Source organism: Aethalodelphis obliquidens, unplaced genomic scaffold (genome assembly GCF_003676395.1).
Source record: "Aethalodelphis obliquidens isolate GAN/ISIS:26980383/991018 unplaced genomic scaffold, ASM367639v1 scaffold2, whole genome shotgun sequence".
In the NCBI taxonomy this organism is placed as follows: Eukaryota; Metazoa; Chordata; class Mammalia; order Artiodactyla; family Delphinidae; genus Aethalodelphis; species Aethalodelphis obliquidens.
In genome coordinates this window covers 81,569,434-81,593,988 of record NW_020837946.1, presented here as the reverse complement: position 1 = coordinate 81,593,988, position 24,555 = coordinate 81,569,434, and the positions used below count along the sequence as shown (strand labels likewise).

At 36.8% G+C, this 24,555-nt stretch overlaps 1 protein-coding gene across 4 annotated transcripts in view; it reads right to left on the bottom strand.

Moving 5' to 3' along the window:
* Nucleotides 1–24,555, bottom strand: part of ORC4 (origin recognition complex subunit 4) — a 95,349-nt gene that overhangs the window by 62,192 nt on the left and 8,602 nt on the right. Inside the window, exon 2 of one of the 4 annotated variants that reach the window (XM_027131679.1) lies at nt 18,009–18,097. The exons of the other annotated variants lie outside the window; for them this stretch is intronic. The gene's annotated coding sequence lies outside the window, so the exon portion shown is untranslated. The remainder of the gene's footprint in view (nt 1–18,008; nt 18,098–24,555) is intronic. 4 annotated transcript variants of the gene reach the window in all.

Sequence of the window (24,555 nt, the reverse complement as noted above, 5' to 3'; positions counted from 1 at the left end):
ACTAGACCTGCACTGCAATAAATGCATAGGCAAGTCCTGCAAGGTGTAATAAAAGGACACAAGACAGGAACACAAAACCACATAAGGAGATAAATGTCTCAATAAAAGTACATGAGTGATTTTAAAAGCTAGTATTATTCTAATTTGGTCTTTAATTCCACATTTTGTTTTCTACATAATTTAAATGACTAATGCATTTCAAATAACAGTTTATGTCTTTGGGTACACAATGTATAAAGATGTAACTGTGACATGAACAACTTAAAAGGGCGGGAATGGAGTAGTAAAGGAGCAGAGATTTTTATATGTTATTTAAATAACATAAGCAAACTAGTGTTACAATTTCAGAATTTTAAATGTAACCCCTATGGTAACTGCAAAGAAATTATTTATGAATATACACAAAAAGAAATAACAAAGGAATTTAAATGTTTCCTTACCACACCCCCAATCAACTAAGCACAAGAGTAGACAGTAATACAGAAAATGAGGTACAAAAAAGCTATAAGACATACAGAAAATAGCAAAATGAAAGAAAAAATTCCTTATCCGTAAATAGGTGTTTTTTTTGCGGTACGCAGGCCTCTCACTGTTGTGGCTTCTCCCATTGCAGAGCACAGGCTCCGGAAGCACAGGCTCATCGGCCATGGCTCACGGGCCCAGCCGCTCCACGGCATGTGGGATCTTCCCGGACTGGGGCATGAACCCGTGTCTCCTGCATCGGCAGGCGGACTCTCAACCACTGCGCCACTAGGGAAGCCCCATAAGTAGTTTTTAACATAAAGAGTTAAACTCTATAATCAAAAGAGACTGGCAGAATAGATAACAAATATGATGCAACTATATGATAGCTACAAGAGGTTCAACTTTAAATCCAAAGGCACATATAGTTTGAATGTGAAAGAATGGGAAAAGATATTCCATACAAATAACCAAAAGACAGCAGAGGTGCCTATAGTAATATCAGACGAAATAGACTTTAAATCAAAAAAGGATGCAAGAGACAAATAAATACATTAATAAAAGGTTCAACACAACAAGAAGATATAACAATTATAAACATTTACACACCAAATAACAAACCTTCAAAGTACATGAAGAAAAAAATGAACAGAACTGAAGGGAGAAATACAGTTCTACAATAACAGTTGGAGATTTCAATACCCCACTTTCACTGGATAGAACCATATGGAAAATAAGTAAAGAGAGGACATGAAGAACATAATATACCAACCAGATGTAACAGACCTATTCAAAATACACTACACAATAAAATATACATTCTTCTCAAGTGCACATGGGTCATTTTCCAGGATATACCATATATTAGGACACAAATTAAGTCTCAACAGATTTTTAAAGATAGATACCATACCGAGTACCTTCTCCAACCAAATTGGGATAAAGTTAGATATACTGGAAGAAAAAGAAGACAATTCACAAATTTGTGGAAATTAAACAACACATTCTTAAACAATCAATGGATCAAAGAAGAAATCACATGGGATATTAGAAAATACCCAAAGATAAATGAAAATGAAAACACAATTTACCAAACTCCTGGCACACAGGTAAAGCAGTGCTAAAGGAGAAATTCAGAGCTATCAACTCTTTAATTGAAGAAGAAGAAAAATCTCAAATCAATAACATACTCTACAACCTTAAGAAACTAAACAAAGTGTAAACAGATTAAGCCTAAAGACAGCAGATGGAATGAAATAATAAAGATTAGAGCAGAGATTTTTCTTAAAAATAGGGAATAGAAAAACAACAGAGAAACCAAAAGTTGTATCTTTGAAAAGATCAACAAAATTGACAAATCTTTAGCTAGATGGACTATGAAAAAAAGAGAAGAGATTCAAATTAATAAAATCAGAAGTCAATGTGGGGACAGTACTACCAATTCTACAGAAATAAAGAAAAATTAGAAGAGAGTACTATAAATTGCATGCCCACAAATTGAAAAACCTAGATAAAATGGACAAATTCATAGAAACACAAAATCTACCAAGACTAAATCACAAGGAAATAGAGTATCTGACTAGACATATAACTAGTAAAGAGATTGAATCAAAAGTCAAAAATCTCTTGACAAAGAAGAGCCCTGGAATTCTACCAAATATTTAAAGAACTAGCATCAATTCTTCCCAAACTTATCCAAAAAATTGAAAACGGAACACGTTCTAATTCATTCTTTGAGGCCAACATTACACCGGTACCAAAGACACTATAAGAACACTACAGACCTCAATTCTTATGAACACTGATGTAAAAATCCTCAACAAAATATTAGCGAACTGAATTCAGCAGCATATTAAAAAGATCATACATCATGACCAAGTGGGATTTATTCTTGAAATGCAAGGATGGTTCAACATATAAAAATTGATGTATGTAACACTTCACATTAACGTAATTAAGGGAAAAAAACACATAATTATCTCAAGTGATGCACAAGCAGCATTAAAAGTTCAACTAAACAAACTAGGGACAGAAGAAAACTATGTCAGCATAATAAAAGCCATATATTAAAAACCCACAGTGAACATCATGGTGAAAGATTGAAAACTTTTCCTCCATAATCAGGAACAAGGCAAGGATGACTGCTTTCACCCCTTCTATGTTCTATTCAACATAGTACTGGAAGTTCTAGTCTGAGCAATTAGGCAAGAAAAGAATTAAAGGTATCCAAATTGGAACAGAAGAAGTAAAATTGTCTCTGTTCACAGATGACATAATCTTGTATGTAGAAAACCATAAAGATTCCATGAAGAAACTGTTAGAATAAATGAGTTCAGCAAAATAGTAGGATACAAAGTCAATGTAAAAAATTCAGCTGCATTTCTAAAACAATCTGAAAGGGAAATCAATAAAACAATTCCAATAAACACTACTACATATAATATAAACAACAAGGATCTACTGTATAGCACAGAGAACTATATTCAATATCTTATAATAACCTATAATGGAAAGGAAGCTGAAATGTATATATATTTTACATATATATATATATAAACTGAATTATATATATAAACTGAATCACTTTGCTGCACATCTGAAACTAACGCATTTTAAATCAACTATACTTCAATTTAAAATAAAAGTCTAGTGTCTTCCCTGGTGGCACAGTGGTTGAGAATCCGCCTGCCATTGCAGGGGACACGGGTTCAAGCACTGGTCTGGGAAGATCCCACATGACACGGAGCAACTAAGCCCGTGTGCCACAACTACTGAGCCTGCACTCTGGAGCCCGAGAGTCACAACTACTGAAGCCCATGCACCTAGAGTCTGTTGTCCGCAACAAGAGGAGACACCGCAATGAGAAGCTCTTGCACCACAATGAAGAGTAGCCCCCTGCTTGCCACAACTAGAGAAAGCCCACACGCAGCAATGAAGACCCAACACAACCAAAATTAAATAAATAAATTTATAAAAATAAAAACAATAAAATAAAAGCATAACTACCCACCCTCCACCCCCCAAAAAAAAGTAAAAGAAAAAAATTCCATTTACGGTAGTATCAAATAGAATAAAATATGTACGAATTAACTTAGCCAAGGAGGTGAAAGACTTGTACAATGAAATGTACAAAGCACTACTGAAATAAACTTATAAATGGAAATACATCCCATGTTCATAGATTAGAAGACTTAAAATATTGTAAGATGTCAACATTACCTGGTTTGATCTACAGATTCAATGTAATCTCTATCAAAATCCCAATGATGTATTTGGAAAAAAAGAAAAACTTATGCTAAAGTTCATATGGAGTCTTAAAGGACACTAAATAGCCAAAACAAGGCTGATAAAGGAACAACAAAGCTGGAGGACTAACACTTTCTGATTTCAAAACTTACTACAATGCTGCAGTAATCAAAACAACATAGTACTGGCATAAAGACAGACATATAGACCAATGAAACAGAATAGACAACCTAGAAATAAAAAAATAAATACCCCCCCCCCCGATTTTTGACAATGGTGCCAAGGCTATTCAATGGGGCAAAGACAGTCTTTTAAAAAATGATTCTGGGGAAACTGAATATCCACATGCAAAAGAATGAAGTTGGATCCTTATGAACACTATATAAAAAAATCAACTCATCAAAGAGCTAAATAAATGACCTAAAACTATAAATCTCTTAGAAGAAATTTAAGATAAATAAATATAGGGTAAAAGCTTCATGATATTTAATTTTGCAATAGTTTCCTGGATATGACACCAAAAACACAGGCAAAAGAAAAAAAGAGATAAATTGGACTTCATGAAAAATTTAAAATTTGTGCACTAAAAGACACTATTAACAGAGTAAAACGACAACCCGCAGAATGTGAGAAAATATTTGCAAATCATTTATCCAATCAAGGATTAAAAATACATATATGACAATTAATATTAAAACTCAGCAACAAAAACAAATAACCTAATTCAAAAATGGGTGAAGGATCTGAATGGACATTTCTTCAGGAAAGATATACAAACAAGCACATGCAAAGATGCTCAACATCACTAATAATTAGGAAAATTCAAATCAAGGCTATGAGATACCACCTCACACCCATTCGGATGGTTACTATATTAAAACAAAACCAAAAACGTTAAATAACAAGTGTTGAAGACAATGTGGAGATATGAGAACCCTTAGCACTGTTAGCTGGGAATGTAAAATGGTAGAGAAGCCTGTGGAAAACAATATGGCAGTTCCTCAAAAAATTAAAAACAGTGTTGTCATATGGTGCAGTCATTCCACTTCTGGGTATAAATACTGCAAAGAACTGAAATCAGGGTCTCAGATATTTGTACACTCATGTTCACAGTAGCACAATTGATAAAATATGGAAGTGTCCAATGACAGATAAATGGATAATCAAAATACGGTATATACCTAAAATGGGATATTAAACCCTAAAAAGGAAAGAAATTCTGACACATGCCACAACATAGATGAAGCTTAAGGACATTATGCAAAGTGAATTAAGGCAGTCACTAAAAGACAAATAATGTATGATTCCACTTATATTAAATACTCAGAAGAGTCAAAATCATATAGACAAAATGTAGTGTGGTGGTAGCCAGGGGCTGGGGGCAAGGGGAGAATGAGTAGTTAGTTTTTAATGGGTATAGAGTTTCAGTTTACAAGATGAAAAAAGTTCTGGAGATGGATGGTGATGATGGTAGTGTACTTGTATGAATGTATTTAATGCCACCAAACAGTACATTTAAAAATGGTTAAGATGGTAAATTTTATGTTATATGTACTTTACCACAAAAAAACACTCTGAGAAAAAGAGAAAAGAATGTCCAAGCAGTAACTAAAGAACGAAAGAGGCAGAAGTTAATACTATAAAGAAACAAAAGCCTAGGAAATTCTAGAAGCATTGTACATAGTTCCCAACTTAAACCCCACTCTCCAAAGCCCTCAAACGTTCACAAGTGCATCAAATAAGGAGGCAAGCAAACTGTAAAAATCATGATTCATTTATTAAACCTTAAAATTAAAGAAAAAATTCATCAGGCATACAGGCTGAAAACATCTTCAAGGTAGAAAAATAAATGCTGAAAGACAGTGGATTAATATTTACAAAGTTCTGAGAGAGAGAGTGTAAAGACTCATGATCAGTAAAGATTTCATTCACATATAAAGGTATAACAGGTATAACCTTATCAAACTAGAATGGACTCAATAAACAGTGCAAATAAAGCTTTGTGGGGGAGCGGAGTGTGGAGAGCTCAACCATGAAATCCAGCCAATTAAAGCATGATTCACCCCCTCCCATGCACACACATGATGGTGACCTGTGAATCCATTAAAGTGAAGAATTAAAACTAAACAACTAGGGGCTTCCCTGGTGGTGCAGTGGTTAAGAATCCACCTGCCAATGCAGGGGACGCGGGTTTGATCCCTGGTTGCCACGGAGCAACTAAGCCCATGCACCACAACTACTGAGCCACAACGCCCTAGAGCCCATGCATTGCAAATACTGAGCCCACCTGCTGCAACTACTGAAGCCCGTGCGCCCTAGGGCCCATCCTCCTCAACAGGAGAAGCCACCACAATGAGAAGCCCACATACCACAATAAAGAGTAGCCCCCACTCGCCGCAACTAGAGAAAGCCCGCGTGCAGCAACGAAGACGCAACGCAGCCAAAAAAAAAACAAAAAACAAAAAACTGAACTATAAGCATTATAGTTACAAAATAGGTAATAAACATATAAATCTTGGTAATGTGAAAATAATTATACCAAAAAAGAAGTGAATGCATAAGAATGCAAATTTCTTCATTTTTCACCGTAGGAAGACAATAGGGTCTAAAGTTGAAACATGCATTATAGAAAAAGGAACTTTTTTTAAACCTTAGATTGGAATCTTTTATAAAATCATCTCTTGGGTTTAATAAATATTCAAAGTTCAGCAATTCCAACAATTTTTACTTGGTTAAATTCAGGAAAACTGAATGCAAGCAATACCACTACTGGTATTAAGCGCACACACACACACTTTTTACCAAAATGGAGTCTCTAGATACTGCTTCATAATATCTGTCACTTAAAAGAACATGAACAACTTGCCACATTTATACGTATATATACATATATTTGTACACACTATGTATTTTTAACGTTTTATTAAAATCTTTTGTAGCACCATAAAATAATCTGCGTTTTGAATGAAACGCAAAAAGAGGGGCAAGTTTTGTTTGATATGTCTTTGGTTAATGCAAACTGGATTCAGTGAAGCACCTCAGGCAAGCCCTACAGGAGTATCCTTATATTTCAAGTGAGTGGAGTCAGTGAAATGACAAGGTAAAGAGAAAGGAAAATTAGATGAAAGCCATAGTAGTAATGTGAGTAAGACCTATAAAACTGTATACCAAAGAGAGCATTTACAAGAGAAAAGTGGTGAGAACATGTCCTATTAGTTTCAAAGTTTTCCAAGTAGGTCGAAGAGACAATAAATAGTTTTTCCTAGCCTGCAGATCAATGCCTTCCAAGATGGGTGGTGCAAAACAACTCTCTCAGGTAAAGTATTTTAAAACTTTTACTTATATACATATTTATCCAAAAAAAAGATTTAAGCTTATATAATATTTAATACATAAAATGACATTAATATCTTCACTTCATCCCTGTTAGCAGGTCATATCATGTCACTACCAGCAACCCAGGAGGTCCTAAGGAAAGAGTGGGAGATCAGTAACAGATAGGGGTTACAAAGGGCACCATCACGTTTATTCACTTTCAGCTTATTATAAAACAATACGGGGCCCACTTGGATGGGAGAATATTATTATTTAGAGGAAATGCTCACTGAAATATTTGGGGGTGAAGGGCTTTATGCAAGTAACTTACTCTTGAATCATTCAGAAAAATGTTATGTATATATATTATTTGTGTGTGTATGTGTGAATACATGTCGATCTAGATGTATATGGAAGAGAAACAGCAAACAATAAAGCAAAGAGAAAAAAAAGAAAAATTGTTGCCTTGCTGAACTAAAGTATTGTTGATGTTTTAAATAAAAGAAAAATGATTCAGGTGTTCCAATAAATTGCTGATCTTTCCTGGAATGAAAAGTGGCTGCCTGTCAAAATCATGTTATTTAGCAAAAAACAAACAAACAAAACTCCAAACAAAAATTCTTGGTGTAGAACTTTCAGATGAAAGTAGAAAAGAAACTGCTTTTTGAAAGAAACTTATGCTATGGAAAGAGCACTTTGAAAATGTTTTCACTTCTGATTTTATGGCTGAAAATGGTGTATTATGTATAAAAATTCTCATACCTATGTACTTAAAAACACTTATGAAGACGACTTTCTAATCTATTAACAGATATTCCTACAAAGAGTATGAGTGAGTTTTATAAGCATTTGTTAGAAATATAAAAACACACCACGTCCCAATCAGTTTGCAAAAACAAATAATTTACATGAGAGAAAATGAAATGTACTAATAAAATTTCTACAAAAACCTTTGTAAAATTGGAGGATGGGACTCAAAATTAAAAACATACAAATGGGGCTTCCCTGGTGGCACAGTGGTTGAGAGTCCGCCTGCCGATGCAGGGGACACGGCTTCGTGCCCCGGGTCTGGGAAGATCCCACATGCTGCGGAGCCTGCGCGTCTGGAGCCTGTGCTCCGCAACGGGAGAGGCCACAACAGTGAGAGGCCCGTGTACCGCAAAAAAAAAACAAAACCATACAAACGATCATTATTTTCTTTAGTAACGTTTTTTTGGTTAAAACCCTAAAGTTCCAGTAGTGGGGCATATTACTTTGTGACAAGAACTCTTGGTAAATTAAAAAAAAAAAAAAAAAGTAATACTCTCTTTCTGATGATGACTGAAGAAAACACTGAAAATAATACCATTATCAACTTCTATCTAATTTAGGAGAAAGTTGAAAAATACAAATTCTACTACTGTTTATCTAGTGTCTAACTCTGCATGGTTGACATTTTTCAAAGAAGAATGGACAGAAGATTAGAAATTTGCCTCTCTCTTCAGTTAGAAAAATGTTGTGATAAACAGTCACATAATATAGAAAAGGCATTTTAGAAGAAATCTGTGGGTGGTTTCCACGCTTTGTTAATGTTCTTTGACATGAAACTTAGGTAAGAACATATTTAAGCTGTTTATCAGTCAGGTAGAATTAGTTTTCACATATCTCTTTCCACATAGAGCATTTGCAGCAAGGTGAAGATTAAAATAGAGTTAAGAGAAATTTTAAAGGTGGAAGAAATAAGCAATAAAATAGGTATAAATTCCAAGTTAACAGACAAGCAAACATATTTTTACTACTCCTAAAGGGATAAGGTTGAAAATGCTGTCTATGAAATTATGCACATTTAGTAAGTCAAGTTGGGGAACATTTTCTGGTAAGATGTTTCCTTGAGTTCTCCACAGAGCTGAAGCATAATTCCAAATAAAATAAAAGCCTTTTGTGATTTCTAGATAAACTTGTCCACAGTGAACTGTGGTAATTGCTGAGAATTTTATAAAATCTGTTTTTCTCCTCATTTGTTCCCAGCGAATATACAGGGGTGCAATTTACTTAGGAACTCACTCAGATCAAATGAATCCAAGGTTTAATAATCTGTAGTCTAATCATATGATGACATGCTGTTTTCTTAATTGATATTAAAGTGAAGAAAAATATTTTATCATGTCTAATACTCAAAAATGACCATATGGAAATGCTTGCAATTCTCCAGAAAAGCCATTCTGTCTCTCACCTCTGAGTTTTCAATATTGCATAGCAGTGTGCCTGGAATCACATATACACATGGAGACACACCCTCACACATATATGTGTATATTTATGCATACATATATGTGCATAGGTACTCTACATATATATCTTTTAGTAAATGTATTTATTTGTAAAGTACCTATTAGAATCCTGACATCAAATATGCCCATCAAGTTGTTTTTGAGAATATGTGCAACCATCACAAACTAAGTAAACAACTTCAGTGGGAGAATCATAGGTTTAACAACATGAAATCTTCAGGAAAAAAAGGCAATTTATAAGTTGCTACAGTACTTTATGATTATTAACCATGGAACATCCCTTGTAAATGATGAGAAGTATAAACTTTGCATTAGTGTAAAAGAATACATAAAAAAGAAATAATATTGAGAGGACTTCTTTACTTTTTAATTTTTTATAAATTTTACTTATATATTTATTTTGGGCTGTGTTGGGTCCTCGTTGCTGCGCGCGGTTTTTCTCTAGTTGCGGCGAGTGGGGGCTACTCTTCATTGCGGTGCGCGGGCTTCTCATTGCGGTGGCTTCTCTTGTTGCGGAGCATGGCTCTAGGCGCGCGGGCTTCAGTAGTTGTGGCTCGTGGGCTCTAGAGCACAGGCTCAGTAGTTGTGGCGCACGGGCTCAGTTGCTCTGTGGCATGTGGGATCTTCCCGGACCAGGGCGCAAACCCATGTCCCCTGCACTGGCAGGCAGATTCTTAGCCACTGCGCCACCAGGGAAGTCCCGGGAGGACTTAAGACACATATCTAAAAATAAAATATATTCACTTCTGAACTATGAAAGAAGCTAATGAAAGAAGCAACACAAACTTGCAAAGAATCTAGAAACCCTTCCAGCCTTTGGAATGCATTATAACACTTTATTGGCACTGATTTATGTTATAACTACATCTTAAATATTACACTGGCTAACAGTATTCTACATTCTCTGAGCACACAGAATCTGACTAGAAATGTGCTGAATAGAAGGAAGAATTAAGCTTGTGAATCAGAGCTAATGTGTTTATTTGGATGGATAAATAGTATAAAGGAAACAAAGATTTGAATTCAATGAAAACATTATTTTTTTTGGAAAGAGGAAAGTGTCATACATGGGACTCAAGATTTAAGACCTGGCACTAAAGTCAGTGAGTAAGGAAAGAGCACATATGGTCAAATTTTCTCTGAAAAGCTCTGAACTGCTTATAAAGTAGTACTGTACTTTTTCGCAAGACCATTACTCCAGGGCATATGTTCATTTGAGAAAAATGATGAATAGAATCCCCCCTACTATTAAAATAATTTTTTCCTTTGACATGCTCACACAGTTGAATTTATGTAAATATTATATGCTACAACCCCAATGAATTAATTAGCAAATGTTAATTAAACTATTTAAGTAGAGAGAAAATTGAAAACATTGCCTTAGAGAGAAACAATCTGAGAATTTCTAGAAATTACCCATGTGAATACAAACTCTAAGAATTTTTGCTAAAAACTTTAAGAACAGTATGTTTCTAATGAGACTTTCAGCTTATGCAGGAAACGTAAGGAGACCAAATTCCTACAATTTGAGCACTAGGGCCAAAGAAATTATGTTCTCCAATTGTGTTTACTACTGAATACACAGCCACCACCACCCCCCCCCCGCCAATCAGCATGTTTGGGTAACTTTGCCATGACAGATGAAAACTTGAGTTTAAGCATTTTTACTGTAATAAGATCTTAAAACAGTTGGCTTTTCTTTTTTTACCGGAGAGTGTGCTAAGAAAAAGTTGCGGGTTTTTGGGGGGTTTTTTTGCTTTAAAAAGGCAGCTTAGAATTTCTTATATAGCATTATACAATACAGAAGAAAACACATCCTTTTCAGACTCCAAACCAGGAGAATGCTCAAAAAACTTGTTATTGCTTGCATTGCAAAATAACCGTTCATTGTAATTACTTTAATGCAATAGGCTATCCAAACTGTCTTAATAAAAGTTATAGACTCACTTACTTTTAAAAGATCACCAAATATAACTCTCTCATTTTCACATAGGAAAACCTGAGACGCAAATTTATTCACAGATCCAGTTGCAGGCAGATCTAGGTTAAGAATTCGGGTGCAATACATCCATCCTTTTCTGTAAATCTTTCTTTCCCCCAAGGTTAAAGGGCTGTCAGTGAGACAACTAACGGATGATTGATTTTGAGCAGATAGGTTCAAATATACTGTTTCCTATATTGATGTCATTCTATATACAGCTTTTCTCATGTACACACCATTCTCTGTCCTGAGAAAATGCTATTCCTTAACTACTGATGTAAGGAAAACAAGAAAATTCACCCTCATTGAAACAAAAAACGCCCAACAACCATAAACAAAAGGACCATTAAACTGGCTACAGGGAGAACTCAGATTATAGTTGAAAAAAACTCAAACACATCCTGACCTATGAATTTCCTAATTCTTAAATAAGACAGAACTAACTCATGATATCCAGATTACTCCCTTGAAAAGGCAGCAGCAGGTAAACAAACACGGAATCTCCGACACTGGATTTGTGGTGCAATCTACTTGCTAATAAAAAAAAAAATGGTCTTTTCTAAGTAAACACGAGAAAGCACTCAGGGAAATAGTCTTTTCTCCCTTTGGAGGTAGACCAGACTGCATAACAATGAGTCAACTCTAACAAAGGGGTAGGCTCAGAAGCAGAGGCTTCCCCTTTAAGAAGGCTGACTATTTCAGTTTACCTTGACTTCCTTCAGAAATGTCACAGAAGAAACAACAATAAAAAGGATAAATCTATGCAATCAGGAAAGCTAAAAAGCTGAGATGACCAGAATGCTGAAGAACATCTGGAAGACATAAAGCACATGGGCTAAAAATCCACTAGTATAGAGGGAGTTACAACACAATATTAGTAAAAGAAAACTTAAAACAAATAAGTTTCCTCAGGGGAACTCCAGAATAAATGTAAGATCTAAAGTAGCAGCAGAACAGGGAACTCCCTGGAGGTCCAGTGATTAGGACTCCGAGCTCTCACTGCCGAAGGGCCGGGTTTGATTCTTGGTCAGGGAACTAAAAATCCCACAAAAAAGCCGCAGGGCACAGCCAAAAGAAAAAAGTATCAGCAGGACAATGATCACAGAGAAGACAAAGAAAATGAATGGTAGAAAAGCATACCAATCTCCAACGCTGAATACTCAGTAGCTCCATTTATCCCAACTGAAAGCAACAATTATAGCTATGTATAAAATGAGAATTTCTTATACAAGAAATTCAGAAGAAACTTGGAGTAGATACTGAGGTCTGAGAAGGGGAGGTGGTGCGCCAGATAACTTTCTGGCCCTCTTAAGAGAGGAGATCTTATTCTCAAAGTGCAAGGTTTTATTTATTCCACTTTAACTACCCTCCAAAATGGCCCCCAATGGTTCTCATCTTCTAGTATTCATTTCCTTGAGTAATCCCCTATCACACTATTGAGCTGGCTAGTATAACCAACACGTTATTGTGGTAATAATGGAGTGTGACTTCTGAGGATAGAAAATTTGACTTCCTCTGGACCACCTGCTCTGGGTGAAGCCACCTGTCATGTAGGGAAGACAGTCAGGCAACACTATGAAGAGGTCCACATCATAAGGAACTGAGGACTCTTGCCAGGAGTAAGTAGTAACTTGCCAACCATATGAGTGAACCAGTTTAGATGCAGATTCTCCAGCTCCTGTCAAGCCTTCAGATGACGGCAACTCCAGCTAATATCTTGACCGTAACCCATGAGAGACCAAGAGCCACAACCGTCTATCTAAGCTGCCCCTGAATTCCTGACCCACAGAAACTGTGTGAGAAAATAAATGTTGTTTTAAGCAACTACTGGTTGCACCTGTTTTGGAGTAGTTTGCTACATAGCAACAAATAACTAATATACCCTCCTTCAGAATTTATTTAAAAAATAAAAGTACTGATAATCCAATTATTGATATTGAGAAATACTGTAAACTTCCTGTTTAAAAAAAAAAGAAAAACAAAACCGCAAAAATATCACAAAATCTAGAGAATGTGACCAAGGTAAAATTTAGAGAAAAATGTATGGTATTTGTGAGGTAATAAAAATATATATATTGGTCTCTGCCCCTGGTTTCTGGCACAGAGCTTCAGAAACTCTTGTAATTTCCTAAGTAATAAGAGCACCAGGAGCATTTTTTGTTCTAATATTTGGTTATTAAACTCAGTTCCTGACACAGGGATCCTAAAACCCTTGTGATTTCCTTGGTGATAAGAGTGCCTTTTGTTCTAATGAGGCGACTTTCAGTGGGCTCCTGGATGGGTCCTGAATGAGGGCTAGCCAGCAGAAAGAACAATACATAAGAAGCTTGGAATTTTTTAGCCTTGCCTCCCATTCTCTTGAGTAGGGAGAAAGGCTAAAAACGGAGTTAATGATTCATCATGCCTATGTAATGAAGCCTCCTCCATAAAAATCCCCCAAGTATTGGTTTTGAAGAACTTCTGGGTTGGTGAACGTGTGGAGATTTGGGGAGAGTAGCACCCACTCTGAGACGTACGGTCTCAGAGCTCCACTTCCCCATAACCTGCCATACACATCTCTTCCAAATGACTATTCCTGAGTTATATCCTTTCATAATAAACTGCTCATCTAGTAAGTAAAATGTTTCTCTGAATTCTATGAGCCACTCAGGCAAATTAATCAAGCCTAAGGGTGTGTGTGGGGGGGGGGTTGTCATTGGAACCTCTGAACTATAGTGGGTTGATCAGAAGCACAGGTGACAACCTTGACTTGCAACTGGCATCTGAAGAGGCTGGGGGTGTCTTGTAAGACTGACTCATTAACCTGTGGAATCTGATGCTACCTCTGGGTAAAAAGTGTCAGAATTAAGTTGAATTGTAGGACACTCACCTGGTGTCTGAGAAGTGCTTGGTGGTATGGGAAAACCTGCCCTCCCCACAACCCTAGGCTGAAACTGGGTGCAGAACTGTACAGTATTAAACAAACTTATTATTAAAGACGAAAATAAATATGTAATTTGCAACAAGTAACTTACATAGAAAATTAAGTAAATCGAAAGACTGCATAACAGAAAATAAGGATCAAAGCACAAAATTGAAGAAATAATTACTAATAAATAGTAAGGAAAGTAGAGGCAGAAAACCTGAACAAATTAGTTATCACAAAAGAAATGGAAAGGGTACTCAAAACTAAGCCCCCAAATGGCTATAGACCAAGGTAGTTTGGGAAGATAATTTTTAACCTAAACACTCAAAACAGAAGTTCAAAAGGATTTAAACAGTTCCAATATCTAGAAAAAAAGATATAGGCCTTCTAACTTTATTCTACATACCTGATATAATCTTTGTAAATAAAACTGGACAGAAGGTAAAAAATTTTTACAGATAAAGCTCACACAGAATTCATAAAGAGAAACAGAGACTCTGCCTCAAATATTAGCAAATATAATATGTAAATAAGAAAGTGCATCTTTTAGATTGCTAGAAACCTGGTTCTTTAATTTGAAATAGGATAGGTATCAAAAATCCATTGTAAACAGTGTTGCAAATAAAATCATGAATAATATGTTCACTACTACTAATACTTAACAGCATTCTAGAGAAAACAAGCAACAACAAAAACTCACTAACCCAATTTTAAGTGGTTCCATATATGAGTTTAAACACTACCGCTCTTCCCAATAAAAGTTGGACTGTAAGATTCCTTCAAACTGAAAAATGCTCAATTTAAGTTACCAAACTATCAATTCAACCATTGAAACAACATGTTTATATTTACTTTGTTAAAGTATTATGCTTATTGATGAAAATATACAAATTTATTAATCAGTTTATTGTATTACATAATTAAGCACCTGTAAGCAGCTCCTGTTTCAGTGATTAATGAATGCAGTATAACAATATTGAGGTAGTAAACTGGAAAGTTGCACTGTTTAACATTCCACTGCCTTATTAGCTATCACTGATGAGTGGCAAAATCATTAAGCAATATTCTGATGTTAATACAAAATAACTTAGAAAAATAAAAAATAAATCTCAACTTTAAAATGCAGTTCTTTATTAAAACTAAATGAAAAATGATTAAATGAGATATCATTTTTGGCATACGGAAGTAAAGTGTTTTGTTTCAGTTGGGACAATACTTGGGGTTGGTGAAGTTGTGGTTAATGAAACTAACACACAATAATGGTACAAACACACAGTACTAGAAGCCACAATTTTACTGCCTTCCATTCAGCAATTCCACTTTCAGAATTTTACTCAAAAGAAATAATCACAGATATGTACAAATACTTAGCTGAAAGGATGTTTAATATAGCTCTGGTTATAAAAAGAAAAAATTAAATATCCAGTACCAGGAAATTAGTTAACCAAGTCACAATACAAACACAATGAAAGCCAATTACTCTTCAACTAAAGTCCTGGTGAATTTGGTTAAAAAAAAAAAATACCATTTTTTTGTCCAAAAAGGATCAAGGCTTTCTGTCTGGCATGTAAAGAGCTTAGAGGTTGATACTCTTGTCCTCACAAGAAAAAAACTGAATTAAAAAACAACTCTCCCTTAATCCCTAAAAGGAATGAAGTCATAGGGCAAACTGTTTCCTCTAAAATTAGAGACACACAGGCAGATATAGAGAATCACAGTTTATTGGAGCAGAAGCCTGGAAACAGAAATTACTTTGAAGCCAGTTCCAAGGTATGAAAACTTAAAATGTAATTGACAAACTGCTAGAGACTCAATGTAGACAAGTTTAAGTTAAAAACTCCAAGAGGGCCCAGGCTTAGGGAAGCCTCCCAACTTTCCTGAATTTTACCTCCAGGAACCTCACTAGGTTCTCAGAGAAAGCCAGAGAAAAGTCTCCTCCTGCTTCAATAGGGGTAAGGGAAAAGTACCCATACTGAAATACATCCAAGACCATTCTGTCCTCCTTAACAGGGCTTGCCCTGAAAGGAAACTCTTTTACCAGAGCGTAACTGACCTGAGGAAAAGAAATATACAACTCTAGCTCCTTCTAGCCTTCCTGACTCACCTAAAAAGGGTAATGTGTGTGTGTTGGAGAATGGGGGGAGGGAGCTGACAAGCACCTGTGAAAGTCACATCCCAGGCACACAGGCTCTCTCACAAATATAAAACAAAACCAAGACCAAATCAAAGAAACATGGAATGTTTCCCCTCCCCTCACATCTTACCATATGATAGGGCTTGGGTATTTTAACTGGGGATTACAACTAAAAGAACAACTCTCAGATCTTATTTAAGAAATTGCTAAAGAAATTCAAAGAAAAGAGTGGAGACAAAAGTAAGGACACTAAAAGAAATTTTAGCTTCTGACACATACAGGTACAGTAAACAATAAACACAGTCTACCTCTGAGATAAAGGAACATAAAATATCACACTAAAGACTTACCTCAGTTCTTTATATCTAGTTCATCATGTCTGGCTCTCAACAAAAAAATTACAAGGCATAATAAAAGGAGAAAAACACACAGTTTGAAGAGAAGAGACAGAATGAGATTCAGATATGGCAGAGAATTTGGAATTAATAGACTGGGAATTTAAAACAACTATGACTAATATGCTAAGGGATCTAATGGAAAAAGCAGACAACCTGCAATTACAGATGGGCAATGTAACAAGCAAAGAATGAATCAAAAGGAAATGCCAGAAATAGAAAACAGTGGCACAGAAATAAAGAATACCATTGATATGCTTAACAATGTAGAAGTGATGAGAGAAAATGTTACAAGGGATAGGAGGAACTGGAAATACTGTTATATGATACTTGTACTACCCGATAAATGGTATAGTGTTATTTGAAAGTGGACTTGCATTGCTTATAAGTGTATACTACAAATACTACAGCAACCACTAAAAGAAGTTTTTAAAAAGTATAATTTATAGCCTGAAAGAGGAAAAGAACCCAAATATAAAATGCCTGGTTAAAACCAGAGAAGGCAGGGGAAGGAAAAAAAAAAAAAAAACAAGAGTAGAGACAAAAAAGAAACAAAGAACAATGAAACAAAAGAAAATGTACAGAAATGGAAGAAGACATACACTAATCCAAAGAAAGTTTAAGTAGCTATGTTAATTTCACACAGAGCAAATTTCAGAGCAAGAAGAAGTATTGGGAATAAAGAGGGCATTACATATTGATAAAGGAATTAACTCTCCAATAAAGTAATACACATTCTTCTCAAGTTCACAAGTCACATTTACCAAGATAGACCACATTCTGGGCCATAAAACACACCTAAAATCTGGAAGACTACAAATCATATTAAAGTATGCTCTAATACCATAATGGAATTAAACTAGGAATAAATAATAAAAAGATAACTAGAAAATCCTACAATACAGAGATTAAAAGTCAAATAAGAAAAATCAAAAATCAAAAATTATGAATGACAGTGCTGGTTTTTTTTGCGGGTTTGGAGCCATTCCAGATGCTTTAGGCTGCTGGATGTCTGAACACTGGATAACTGAGGCATTTCTATACATGGAATATCTGTGTTTTAGAGCACTCTGCTGCAGGAGACTACCGCCTGCATACCCAAAGGATGACCTGTTCTGCACAGGCCTCATGAGCTCTGGCAAGATCAGTCTGCCATCCAAGCTCTGCAGTGAAAGCCCTGACAGCCTAGTGTCCACTATGGGTTTTAAAAGCAGTGCCATTCCAGAATGCCATCTCGAATGTGAAAGAACTTGGAGAAGAGAGCAGCCAAGATGGCAGAGTAGAAAGACCACAAGCTCACCTCCTCTCACGAGAACACCAAAATTACACTATCTGCAGAACAACCATGGATGAAAAAGACTGGAACCTGCCAAAAAGTATCTTCTACAGCTAAAAACATAAAGAAGGAACCACAGTAAGATGGGTAGGAAGGGCAGACTTGTGATATAATCAAATCCCATTCCCCCAAGGTCAGTGACCCACAAAATAGAGAATAATTATAATGCACAGCTTCTCCCACAGGCATGAGAGCTCTGGGCCCCATGTCAGGCTCCCCAGCCCAGGGGCTCCAGCACCAGGAAGATGAGTCCCAAGAGCATTCGGCTTTGAAGGCAAGCAGGCTTAACTGCAGGAGCCCCACAGGGCTGGGAAAAATAGAGATTTCACTCTTGAAAGGGGCACACAAATGTGCACTGGGATTCAGCACAAAAGCAGTAATTTGATAGCAGCCAGGGCCAGACCTACTTTCTGGTCTTGAAGAGTCTCCCGGAGAGGCGGCTGCAGCTCACCCCGGGACACAAACACTGGTGGCTGACATATTTGGGAACGTCTAACCATATGAACAAGCTGCCAGCAGCTGCCTTGTTCACTCATTAGCACCAACACCTGGCCTCACCCAACAGCCTGTAGTGATGGACCACCTCAGGCCAAACAACTAACTGGGTGGGGGATGCAACCCCCACCCCCACCCCCGCCCATCAGCAGACAGGATGCCTAAAGACTTCCTGAGCCCACAGCTGCCCGTAGACAACTCTCTAGACACAGCCCTGCCCACCAGAGGGCCAAGACACAGCTCCACCCACTAATGGGCAGGCATGGCCTTTCCCTTTTCCTTTCCAGGAAGCCTGCCCTAGCCTCTGGACCAGATTTACCCAGCAGGGAGCAGACACCAGAAAACTATAATCCTGAAGCCTGTGGACACAGGCCACCCACAGCAGGCCAGACCCTACCCTGGGACCAGATGGGCCCTGGTCCTGTCTACTAGCAGGCGAATGGAAGCTTTGGGACACTCCAGACTCCATACTCAACTGTGTCAGGAACACCCCCCACCCCCCAAACAATGATCTGAAATGAGCTCTGGACCTCAGGGCCTGCAGCCAGATTCCAGGAACCAGCTCTGCCTGCCAGTAGTCTAGCACTAACCTCAGATCTGGCTCCACCTCCCAGGGGGTGGGCAACAGTCCCAGAGTCTTGGGGACCCTGATTCTACCCAGCAGAGCCAGTACTAGCCCTGGGGTTCCCTAGGGTTCTTCAACCAGCCACCTTGTGACCAGGTCCCACTAAACAGCAGCCAGCAGCATCCAAACAAGGTAGAGTGTGGCACCCAACCGGACTAGGGGGCAACCAAGCCTACCAGACCACCTACATAGTCAACCTGCCACAACAGAAGGACCCACGCAGCCCTCTTACGGGAAAACCCTAGAGCATATAGCTTGGGTGATGAAAGGGCAGTGCACTGCTGGGAGACATAGGATGTCTCCTACAGAAGGCCACTTCTCCAAGATTAAATACATAACAACCTGACACACACATAAAAATACAAAAAGCAACTCAGAAAAATGAGGTAGCAGAAAACTATGTTCCAGATGCAGGGAATAAGCTAAAACCCCAGAAAAATAACTAAGTGAAGTGGAGACAGACAATATAACTGAGAAAGAATTCAGAGTAATGATCATAAAGATGAAAAAACTCGGGAGAAGAACAGAGGCACAGAGCGAGAAGTTAGAAGTTTTTAACAAAAAGTTAGAAAACATAAAGAACAACCAGAGATGAAAAATACAATAACTAAAATGAAAAATACATTAGAAGAAATCAACAGTAGATTAAATGATACACAGGAACGGATCAGTGAGCTGGAAGACAGAGTAGTGGAAATCACTGCTGCTTAACAAAAAAAAAAAAAGAAAAGAAAAGAAACGAGGACAGTTTAAGATACCTCTGCGACAACATCAAGTGCACTAGTATTTGCAGTATAGGTGTCCCAGAATGAGAAGAAAGAGAGAAAGGGCCTGAGAAAATATTTTAAGAGATAATAGCTGAAAATTTCCCTAACCTGGGAAAGGAAACAGTCACCCAAGTCCAAGTAGCACAGACTCCCATACAGGATTAACTCTAAGAAGAACAGACCAAGATACATTGTAAACAAAATGACAAAAATTAAAGATAAAGAGAGAATAGGAAAAAAAAAAAGAGAGAGAGAGAATAGGGACTTCCTTGGTGGTCCAGTGGCTAAGACTCCATGCTCCCAATGCAGGGGGCCCAGTGTTCGATCCTTGGTCAGGGAAATAGATCCCACATGCCACAACTAAGAGTTCTCATGCTGCAACTAAAGATCCTGCATGCCACAACTAAAGATTCCGCACACGGCAACGAAGATCCCACATGCTGCAACTAAGACGTGATGCAGCCAAACAAATAAACAAATACATACTAAAAATATATATATAGAGAGAAAATATTAAAAGCAACAAGGGAAAAGCAACAAATAATATACAAAGAAATTCCCATATGGCTATCAGCTGACTTTTCAGCAGACACTCGGCAGGCCGAAAGGCATGATAAATTCAAAGTGATGAAAAAGAAAAACCTACAACTAAGAATACTCTACCCAGCAAGTCTCTCATTCAATTTGATGGAGAAATTAAAAGCTTTACAGAAAAGCAAAAGCAAAAGCTAAAAGAATTCAGCACCACCAGTTTTACAACAAATGTTAAAGGAACTTCTCTAGGCAAAAAGAAAAGGCCACAACTAGAAACAAGAAAACTATGAAATGAAATAGCTCACTGGGAAAGGCATACATACAGTAAAGATAGAAAATCATCCACACACAAAGCTACTAGGAAGTTCAAAAGACAAAAGTAGTAGAAACATCCATATTCACAATAAACAGTTAAGGGATATATATACAGAACAATTAGATGTAAAATACAGTATCAAAAACAGTATACGTGAAGGAAAGAGAGTACAAAGACAGGGTTTTAAAATGGACTTGAGGAGGTCAACAACTTAAAACAATCATATATACATACATACACATATATATATGCGCTGTTAGACAAAACCCTCATGGTAATCTCAAACCAAAAATCTACAATATACACACAAAAAAAGAAAAAGGAATCCACACATAACACTAAAGATAGTCATCAAGTCACGAGAGAACAAAAGAAGGGGGAACAAAAAACCTATAACAAATCCAAAACAGTTAACAAAATGGCAATAAGAGCATACATATCTATAATTACCTTAAATGTAAACGGACTAAACACTCCAAGCAAAAGACAGAGTGGCTGAATGGATACAAAAACAAGATGCATGTATATGCTGCCTACGAAAGACTCATTTCACATCTAGAGACACATAAAGAATGAAAGTGAGGGGATGAAAAAAGTATTCCATGCAAACGGAAATCAAAAGAAAGTCGGAGTAGCAATACTTATATCAGACAAAATAGACGTTAAAACTAAAATAGGGCTTCCCTGGCGGCACAGTGGTTGGGAGTCCGCCTGCCGATGCAGGGGACGCGGGTTCGTGCCCCGGTCTGGGAGGATCCCATGTGCAGCGGGGCGGCTGGGCCTGTGGGCCGTGGCCACTGGGCCTGCGCGTCCGGAGCCTGTGTTCCGCGACGGGAGAGGCCACAACAGTGAGAGGCCCGTGTACCGCAAAAAAAAAAAATAAACTAAAATAAAGACTGTTACAAGAGACAAAGAAGAACACTACATAATGATCAAGGGATCAATCCAAGACATAACAATTGTAAATACATACGCACCCAACATAGGAGAACCTCAATAAATAAGGTAAATATTAACATAAAAGGAGAAATGAACAGTAACATAGTAATAGTAGAGGACTTTAACACCTCGCTTACATCAATGGACAGATCATCCAGATAGAAAATCAATAAAGAAACACAGGCCTTGAATAACACATTCAACCAAATGGACTGAATTAATATATAGACAGCATCCCATCCAAAAGCAGAATACATGCTTTTCAAGTGCACATAGAACATTGCCCTAGACAGATCACATGCTATGCCACAGAACAAGCCTTGGTAAATTTAAGAAAACTGAAATCATATCAAGTATCTTTTCTGATCACAATGCTATGAGACTAGAAATCAACTACAAGAAAAAAAACTGCAAAAAATAAACACATGGAGGCTAAACAATATGCCACTAAACAACCAATGGATCACTGAAGAAGACAAAGAGGACATCAAGAAATACCTAGATACAAATAAAAATGAATACACAAAGATCCAAACTTATGCAATGCAGCAAAAGCAGTTCTAAGAGGGAAGTTTATAGCAATACAAGCTTACCTTGGTATACAAGAAAAATGTCAAATAAACAACATAACTTTACACCTAAAGAAACTAGATAAAGAAGAACAAACAAATTCCAAAGTTAGTACAAGGAAATCATAAAGATCAGAGGAGAAATCAATGAAATAGAGACTAAAAAAATAGAAAAGATCAATGAAATTAAAAGCTGGTTGTGGGCTTCCCTGGTGGCACAGTGGTTGAGAGTCTGCCTGCCGATGCAGGGGACGCGGGTTCGTGCCCCGGTCCGGGAAGATCCCACATGCCGCCGAGTGGCTGGGCCCGTGAGCCATGGCCGCTGAGCCTGCACGTCCGGAGCCTGTGCTCCGCAACGGGAGAGGCCACAACAGTGAGAGGCCCGTGTACCGCAAAAAAATAAAATAAAATAAAATAAAGATGCGTTCTCTTAAAAAAAAAAAAAAAAAAAAAAAAGCTGGTTGTTTGAGAAGATAAACAAAATTGATAAACACCCAGCCTCACCAAGAAAAAGAGGGCCTAAATCAATAAATTCAGAAATAAAAAAAGTTACCACTGGCACCACAGAAATAGAAAAGACCCTAAGAGACTACTACAAGCAATTTTACGTCAATAAAATGAAAACAATCCCATTTACCATTGCATCAAAAAGAATAAAATATCTAGGAATAAACCTACCTAAGGAGGCAAAAGGCTTGTAATACCACAACTATAAAGACTCTGATGAAAGAAATTGAAGATGACACAAACAGATGGAAAGATATACCATGTTCTTGTATTGGAAGAATCAATATTGTTAAAATGACCATACTGCCCAAGGCAAGGTACAGATTAAGTGCAATCCCTATGGAATTATCAATGGTATTTTTCACAGAAGTAGAACAAATAATTTTAAACTTTGTACGGCGATACAAAAGCCCCCAAATAGCCAAAACAATCTTGAGAAAAAAGAACGGAGTTAGAAGAGTCATGCTCCCTGGCTTCAGACTATACTACAAAGCTACAGTAATCAAAACAGTACAGTCCTGGCACAAAAAGAGACAATAGATAAATGGAACAGGATAGAAAGCCCAGAAATAAACCCATGCACCTATGGTCAATTAATCTATGACAAAGGAGGCATGAATACACAATGGAGAAAATATAGTGTATGTATGTACACACACACACACACACACACAGGAATACTATTCAGCCATAAAAAGAATGAAATAATGCCATTTTCAGCAACATGAATGGACCTAGAGATTACCATACTAGGTGAAGTAAATCAGACAAGACAAATATCATATGATATCACTTATATGTGGATTCTAAAAAATGATACAAATGAACTTATTTACAAAACAGAAATAGACTCACAGACATAGAAAACAAACTTATGGTTACCAAAAGGAAAGGGGAGGGGGGAGGGATAAATTAGTAGGAGTTTGGGATTAGCAGATATAAACTGATAAACAATATAAACAATGATATAGATAAACATAAACAATGAGGTCCTATTGTATCACACAGGGAACTGTATTCAATATCCTGTAATAAATGGAAAAGAATATGTATATATATGTATATCTGAATCATTTTGTGGTACACCAGAAACTAACACAATGTTGTAAACCAACTATACTTCCATTTGAAAATAAAAGATATTGCAAGGATAGAGTCTCTTATTCCATTCTGCACCACGATTCTTATCTGTGTGATTCCTTATTGGCTTTCCAAAGTTTCTATGATAAACACACAGAAATAAAAACACATAAAAATAATTATACACAAAGAGTAAGTGGGATTTATTCCAGGTATGCAAAGTTAATTCAACATTCCTAAAGCAATTAATGTAATTTACAACATCAACAGGATAAAGAAGAAATATCTTCTTTGCAGAAAAAGCATTTGACAAAATCCAACATCCACTCATGATAAAGAATTTCAGCAAACTAGGACTATAAGGAACCTTTTTAACTCGGTAAAAAAAAAAAAAACTAAAAAACTCTATAGCTAACATGATTTTTAATACTAAGAAACTAGATGCTTTCCTACTAAGATCAAGAAGAATGTAAGAATCACCACTGCTAGTCAACATCATACAGTAAGACAAGAAAAGAAAAGAAAAGGTACACAGGAAGGAAAGAGTAAAAATGTCCCTGTTTGCAGATGGCATGATCATGTATGTAGAAAATCCCAAAGAATCTACACACACAATAGGTACTATTGGAATCAATAAGGTATTGAAGCAAGGGTGCAGGTTTTATATATATATATATAT